General features: G+C 33.3%; 1 long non-coding RNA gene across 1 annotated transcript; it reads left to right on the top strand.

Annotated features, from left to right (window-relative positions):
* Positions 1–396: 396 nt before the first annotated feature.
* LOC122447408 lies at positions 397–3533 on the top strand. Its single transcript, XR_006271217.1, has 3 exons — positions 397–565; positions 766–819; positions 3503–3533. It is a non-coding gene; the product is annotated as an uncharacterized LOC122447408 (long non-coding RNA).
* Positions 3534–8679: the final 5146 nt, after the last annotated feature.

Raw genomic sequence — 8679 nt, 5'->3', positions numbered from 1 at the left:
AGTATTTGATTTTGAGTTTTCTTTAGAAAATCAAAACCTGTATAAATTTTAACATCTTAGAGATCTAAGCACAATAGAGTGATTTTAATTAAAGAAAGTAGATTTACATGTAATAATACTACCCTCATTGTTAAGGCTCTTAAATAGGATTGTGACATTTCCCCATGATAAAATTTATAAATTCTTATGGGTAATATTAGATGATATGATTCACTTTGTTATGGTTAAAAATATTCTTATCCTAATATTTATTCAGTGGTTAATTTTTTAGGCCATTATTCTTTTAGGGAGTAATGGCCACCTGATGCGAAGAGCCAACACACTGGAAAAGACCCTGATGCTGGGAAGGATTGAGGGCAGGAGGAGAAAGGGGCAACAGAGGATGAAATGGTTGGATGGCATCCTCGACTCAAGGGACAACAGTTTGAGCAAACTTCAGGAGATAGTAGGGACAGGGAATCCTGGCATGCTGCAGTCCGTGGGATCACAAAGAGCCAGACATGACCAAGCTACTGGACAACAACCCTAAGAGAAAATATGGAGTTATTTATGATTTGTGTTGTGGGTATGTACAAATATTTCAAAATTAGGAAATTATTCACTCTATATTTGATTCAGACCAGTAGAGTTGCACTTCTTATGTTTGAACAATGATATGTGAGAATAAGAGCAATTCACAGAAAATCTCCAATGTCAACTGCACTTAATCTTACTACACTAAACTTTAATCAAATAACAATATAAGCTAAATTTTCTTTGCTTCAGTATGGTATCTGACATGGATAACATGAAGATATCAAATGGACAAACCCTTTCAAGGTAAGAATAAAAGAAGTAGGAGCAGCTTAGTCAAAACTAATTTATAAACTCATGGATGATAAGTTTATGACTTTATTGAGTTATTTACCAATTCCTAAAACAAGTCATTTCAGGATGTGAAATGCATGAATACATAAGTAAATACTGGTTTTTATGGCTCTATTAGTTATTTATTTTTATGCCTTTGTATAGTTTCTTGACCTCTTTCTCTATATGCCTACAGGCTTTATGTCATAAAGATATGAACTTAAAAGCAATGAGTAAAATGTGAGTTTAGATGATTGTGTTGGCCTTGAAAATTACATGATTATGTTGGCCTTGAAAATTACTAATAAGAATAATTGTAAAGGAGTAACAAAAATTGTGAGTCCTAGTTTCCTAAAAATTACTATTATCCTTAATTAACCCAAAAGCTTTAGAAGACATCAATATTTTTTAAGCTTTCATTGTGTATATTTGATTTATAATATTATGTTTCAGATATACATCAAACTGCTTCAGTTTTATATTTATATATATACACACATATATACACACACACATGCATATTATTTTTTGATTATTTTCCATATAGATTATAAGATATTGAATATTGTTCCCTGTGTTATACAGTAAACCCTTGTTGCTTATTTTATATTTAGTAGTGTGTATCTGTTAATCCCATGCCCTTTATTTATCCCTTCCTCCCCACTCTCTTTCCCCTTTGGTATTTGTAAGTTTGTTTTCTATGGGGAAAACATACTCTTTAAAGGTTTCTGTTGGCAAAGTAAGAATCCAGTGCACTGGCAGTGTGTCTGGTTTTAACTAATCTGTCTTCTACTAGGCTTAGCTTTGAAAGCTATAATAGGAAAAATAGATTCAGTTAATAGGCTAATTTAATTGGATTAAAAAGGCATCAAGTGGGAAAAATTCAGATGATGATTGAATTAAAAGAATGGTATTATAATAATAAGTACTGTTTGCTAAGAGCCAATCACATGTCAGTAATGTACCAGGTCCTTAGAACAGTATTTTCCAATCAATGCTGTTATCAATATCATTTTATAGATGAGAAATCTGAGACTCAGCAAGATCATTAGTTAATTAAAAGTTACCTAGTTAGTACCTTGACTTGATATGAAAAGTCAAGGTTTTAATGTAGAAATGTCTGACTCATTGCTGAATATTGGTTTTATGTGCATTTAAGTCAGTTTTCATCTATAATTTTAAGATTCTTATTCTAACAGGTGGGATGTCTGTTGACTGTGCCCAGCATTTCCTTCTATTTTTGAATCTCAGCTAATTATGCAGCAAGTATAATAATATCACTTTCATATGACAAATTAAATTTAGAATCAGTGCCCCCACATTTAAGTTAATCAATTGTCAAAGTAAGATCTTCCTCTGTTGCCTTTCTATTTAATCCTGAAAAGAATTAAAGTGAATAGCACAGTCTTACACTATTAACAATAACTTGAACCTTTAAGATCTTACATTTCAAGGTCTTCATCATTTTATCTTCTCAGCCATTAGTTTTACATTTTAAAAAGATGAATATGAACTAGATCACCTACACAACTGTACAAGTTATATTTCAGCCTATGTTCTTTTCTGAGTATTCATTCCTGACTGTCATCGGTTATTGGTTGGTATGATTTTAAAACATTTAACATACATTAAGACCCCTAAAAAGGCCTGTGCATGCTAAAATATTATACCTGTAACCTCATATTTTCAAGTGCCTACTTTGTACTTATCTGGCTATTTGATTTATCTTTGATGCATCTCACCATTTATACAATTTGTAATTGATTTATCTATTAAATTTCTAAAGGAGGTAAAAGTAGCTCACCATTTTTCTTCAACTCGAAAGTGTTAGATCTACATTAAGATCATTTTCCATTTCTCTTGGGTCTTTTTAAATTGTGTTCTAAGGTGAGAACAATGAATTATCTGACAGAAAAGGGTTTTACCTGCACTGCCAGCCTTCCAGAGCATGATAAAAGCATCTTACACAGTTTTTATGCAACCTGTAATGACTGCAGGGCCAGGTAACTGTGACAGACGAGGACCAGACATCACCTTTATTTCACAGATCACACACAACAGCAGTGAATCAGGGGAAGGGAGGAAGTGAAGGATGAGAACTTCAACTCACTTCATTTTGAAGGGACATGGCTTACATCTGTCTTTCTACTTTTGCCGGGCGGGGAGGGAGTGGGAAATTGGCAAGCTTGCAATAAACCAGACTTTCCAAAAGGTAAAATGGTTCAAAGGATTACCCGAAACAGTGAATCTTACCATATTAGATGGGTCAAGGATGAGCCTTGAAAACATACAACTAAGTGAAACAAGCCAAATAAATAAAAGGCCACATATTATATAATTCCACGTATATAGAATGACTGGGATAGGCAAATCCATAAAAATAAGTGGACTAATGTTTGCCAGGGAGATAGTAGGAAGGGGCTGCCAATGAGTACAGGTTTCTTCTTTGGGGGTAATGACATTTTCTCTAGAAATAAATAGTGATGGAGTTTACAAAACTTTAGTAAATGCAGAAGAATTGTATACTTTGAAAGTCTGAGCATTGCAATATGTAAATTCTCTTTAAATGGCTTAACACACATTTCTGAAGATGTTAGAAACCAAAAACTTGGATGAAAAAAAAAATGTATATGTATGTATGTGTGCCCTCCTTCAGGGGGTTTCCTGACCCAGGGATTGAACCCACATCTCTCACATCTCCTTCATTGACAGGTGAGTTCTTTACCACTAGCGCCACCTGGGAAGGTGTGTGTGTGTGTGTGTGTGTGTGTGTGTGTGTGTGTGTGTGTGTGTGTGTGTGTGTGTGTGTGTGTGTGTGTGTGTGTGTGTGTGTGTGTGTGTGTGTGTGTGTGTGTGTGTGTGTGTGTGTGTATTTGACTATATTTATATATATATTTGACTATATATATATATAGACATATATTTGACTAAATGCTAGGTAGTCTAAATTTTTAGTAAGCCCACATATTTTGAAGATAATTATTTTCAGACACTTGAAATACCCCCTGTGCTTAGTCGCTCAGTAATGTCCAGCTCTTTGTGATCCCATGAACTAAAGCCTGCCAGGCTCCTCTTTGCATGGGGATTCTCCAGGCTACAGTACAGGAGTGGGTTGCTATGCCCTCCTTCAGGGTGAAATGCACCTTAAGTGAATGTAAAGTACATCTGCTTCTTGAGCAACATGGAGGGTAATCCATATATAATTTATATTAATAGTTGGTTTTCAGTATACGGGATTCCTCTGCATGTATACACAAACCATACATACTAATGAAAAAATATCTGGGTATATAAGTAGACCAGCCCAGTTTATACCCACGTTGTTCAAATGTCAACTGTATGTCATAAAATAGGAAAGGCAAGAAGTTTCAGAATTTACAAACATATTTCTTTTTATAGGACCATGATATTTGAAATCCAGGAGTCCCTAAACTCTAGAAGTACTGGACAAGTATCTAGAAGTACTGAAGAATTTGCTATTATAAGACAGACATATAATACAGTCAGCAGATATTAAAAAAGAAGAGTAAAATGGACCTGTGTCAAATGTTAGTATTTATGTTATTGAAGTTTTAGTTTCTAGTATAGATATATACTTCACGGTTTTAATATTTATCCTGAAGGAGAAAATTCTGTGATTAAAAGAATTTAACTTCTTTTCTTTCTCTGTCACTTTTAGAGATATGTAATACAAGAAGCTTTGTTTTTTATAAAAATGGCACATTGAAATTGTTTTCAAAATAAAACTATTCACTTTATATGCTAATATTATAGCAAGTAAGATGTGCTCTAGTTAAATATGCTAATTGAAAAGCAATTGTTTCTAGCTTATTAAAAATTTATTTCTTTCCCTCACACATATTCAAAGCATCTGAAAGCACAGTAAAATTTTGGCAGTACAGTATTCTGGCCAAAAATGTGCTTTACTTATACAAATTCCTGCTTTATATATTCTTAAAAGAGATAAATTCAAACAAAGCATCTTATTTTTTGTACCTGCATAGTACACAAGTTGAATTGCATATGAAAATAAATGTTTTACATTTTGATTTGCATTATTTTTATTTGCTTAACTATCTCTTTAACAATTTAAAGTGGAAATGGGATTCAGTATCATGCAGTTAACATTTTAAAACTCATAGTAAAGTAAACAAAGGGAGAAACCTCAAAGGAGAGTAACAGAAAGAATAAGACATTTTACTTTGAAAATATGAACATGGATTTAGGTACTGTTTACTGAGTATGTATTAAAGAAACCCTCACACCATACACAAGAATAAAGTCAAAATGGCTTAAATGACACCATAAGACTCCTAGAAGAGAACAGAGGCAAAATATTCTCTGACATAAATTGCACCACTCTTTTCTTAGATTTCCCAAGGCAATAGAAATAAAAGCAAAAATAAACAATGGGACCTAGTCAAACTTACAACCTTTTACATAGCAGAGGAAACCAAAAAAAAAAAAAACACTTAAAAGACAACCTACAGAATGGCAGATAACATTTGTTATGTGACCAACAAGGGCATAATTTCCAAAATATACAAACATCTCATAGAACTCAAAAACAAAACAAAACAAAAAATAAACAACCCAATCAAAAAATGGGCAGAAGATCTAAGTAGACAATTGTCCAATAGACAATTGTCCAAAGAAGACATACAGATGGCCAAGAGATACATGAAAAGATGCTCAATATCACTAATCATTGGAGAAAGGCAAATCAAAAAAACAAACAAGTAGCACCTCACACCAGCAGAATGGCTATAATTAAAAAGTCGACAAATAATAAATGCTGGAGATGGTTTGGAGAAAGGGGAACTCTTCTATATTGTTGGTGGGAATGTAAATTTGTACAGTCACTGTGGAAAATAGTATGGAGGTGCCTTTAAAAAAACTAAAACTAGAGTTTACCATATGATCTAGCAAACCCACTCCTAGGCATATATCTGAAGAAAACTCCAATTCAAAAAAACACATGCACCCCAGTGTTTATACCAGCACTGTTTACAGCAGCCAAGACATGGAAGCAACCTAAATGTCCATCCACAGAATGAATGGATAAAGATTTGGTGTATATAAATATGTCATGGAATACTAAAACTAATGATGTAATGCCTTATGCAACAACATGTATGGACCTAGAAATTATCATATTAAGTGAAGTCAGAGAAAGACATATCACATGATATCACCTATATGTGGTATCCAAAGAATGCTACAACTGAACTTACAAAACAGAAACAGACCCATAGATATAGAAAACAAAGGTATGGTTTCCCAAGGGGAAAGGTAGGGAGCGGGATAAATTAGGAGTTTGAGATTATCTACTCTATATACAGTAGTATATCTGCTAAACAGTAAGGTCCTATTATATAGCACACTGTATATATGTGTATATATATATTATCTATGTATGTGTGTGTATATATAAAACTGAGTCACTTCGTTGTATACCAGAAACTACTACAACATTCTAACTCAGCTTTACTTGAATAAATGTTTTTAAAAGTTCTGCTTATTTACAATATCAAGTAATCATTTTACCATACATACAACTCATCATCATCAAAAAAAAAACCTGAACAATAAAGCAGTTAAACTTTCCTAAAATCAGTTTAACTGCATAACATTTAATGTCATTGCACATTAACATGTAATGAGATTAAAATATCTGTTTCAATAAATTCCATCATACCATACAACTGATAACACATACAGGTGAAAAAAATAAGAAACATAAAACTACAAAATAAATTTTTTTCTACATCCAAATGGGGCAAATATTTCTAAAGCATACATCATAAAATTTGATTTTCAAACAAAAAACTACAGAGCTATTCTGTAATCACTTACGAAGTGACATATTTTAAATTACCCAGTTGTTAAATTATTACATGTGAGTCATCTATTACCTACAAAGTTGTTTGGATACACAAGACCTTCCTCTAGCACAGTGCCACAAAGCAGCATGAAAAACCATGGGTGGAACATATTTACACAGCAGGGTAACCTTAAAGCCACTTGGTTCAATTGAAGTAGTGTTATAGGCCATGTTACCATTATTTCTTGTGAAAGGGACAATATTGCTGTTTAATAAGCCATTCACTGAGAATGATGGTAGTTTTAAGTGGAATGTATTCATCAAGTTTAAAGGTAAGATGGCATCTTTTCCAGAAGGAAATGTATTACATTGCAAATACACTCCAGTTTTGGAACCACAGACTTGTTATACATATAGATTCTAGATATTGATGTATATACTCTCAATATAGCTTGAAAATGGTGAAATTTAGTGCTTAATGTTTTATAAATAAGACATTCCCCCTAGGGTTTCAAAACATCACACTACATCTTCCTTGTAACCTGTGTAATTATGAACAGGTTTAATGCTTGGTTTTAACATTTTTCCATTATTTTTCTTAGGACATTAAGGATATATTCTATCATGGTATGTTTCTTTAATCAAGCATTAAAATACACTCTGAAACTCAGAATTTTTTCATTTTCTGTGTACACTACCGTTAGAAAGACATTACTTTTAATGTCATTCCAAGTTAAAGAATGCTAACAAGATTTTGATACTAAGATAAAGATACGTGTCAGATATTGCATTACAACAGAAAACAAGCCTTTATGATCAGAATTTAAATAACCCAACCTAAGCTATCTTATAAATATTTAAGAAACTATATGTCCTTAAGTTGCACCCACAAAAAATCATTGAAAAAGCATCTCTGTAAATGAAATGGTATTTTTCCATTTATTTCACAACTAGTTGGGTTTCCCTGGTGGCTCAAACGGTAGAGTCTTTCCACAATGCAGGAGCCCTGGATTTGATCACTGGGTCAGGAAGATCCCCGGGAGAAGGAAATGGCAGCCCACTCCAGTATTCTTGCCTGGGAAATCTGACGGACAGAGGAGCCTGGTGGGCTACACTCCATGGGGTCACAAGGAGTCGGACAGGACTGAGTCACTGACACTTTCACTTCACAGCTAGTTTATTTCTGTGATTTGATATAATAACGGAGACAGTGACTTACTCTAGATTGTGCTAGGGTTTATTTTATGGATAAAATGAAGAGCAGAGAATGTATTTATTGGATGCTAATGATAGTCTATATTTAAATTGATTGCCTAATTTTTAGTCAAATGAATTAGTCTCTTTATACCCTCATAAGAAAGAGAGGTACAAAAAAAGTGAGAGAGTAAGAGAAGGAGAAAAAGAGGACTAAAATTTTAATGAACTTCATGGAGTGGAGCTAAACCTATTTCTCTCCCAATTTAACTCAAAGCAGCTTGTCAAGATTTGCTTCTTTATTGAAGGAAACTGAAAATTAGGACAGCAATGCCCATATTTATAGCAAGTGTAAATAATAAGCCCAACTAATATACATCAAAGGTAGTCAAGAAACATTCTAACAATTTTTATTGTTCTGTAATTTATTTTTGTCTCCTGTATCTTCAAGCTTACATCTACAGGGGGAAACTTTTGCACAAAGAAAGCAACAGAAAGGGAGAGTAGAAAAGCATTTCCCAGTTTATTTCCTTTTCTATTTCCAACCCCGTGTTTCTCATCCTTTGTTTCCTTAGTCAACTAGAAAGGAACTGCATGTGGAAGAGTTATCACTGATGGTAAAGCACTCATCCATACCGAGATGGGCCAAGACATCAATGCCTTTAATGATTGACCTCAAAGAGCACTTCTTAAATTAATGTGAAAAAAGTCCTGCAGTTCCTTAACAATTTTTGGTAGACCACAGTCAAATCACATTTGTATAATTCTCTCACTCAAACAAAGTTTTGTAAAAATACAGAATATATATGTATATA

The sequence above is a fragment of the Cervus canadensis genome, chromosome 9, assembly GCF_019320065.1.
Source record: "Cervus canadensis isolate Bull #8, Minnesota chromosome 9, ASM1932006v1, whole genome shotgun sequence".
NCBI classification, from domain to species: domain Eukaryota; kingdom Metazoa; phylum Chordata; class Mammalia; order Artiodactyla; family Cervidae; genus Cervus; species Cervus canadensis.
This window is presented reverse-complemented; position numbering and strand designations above follow the sequence as displayed.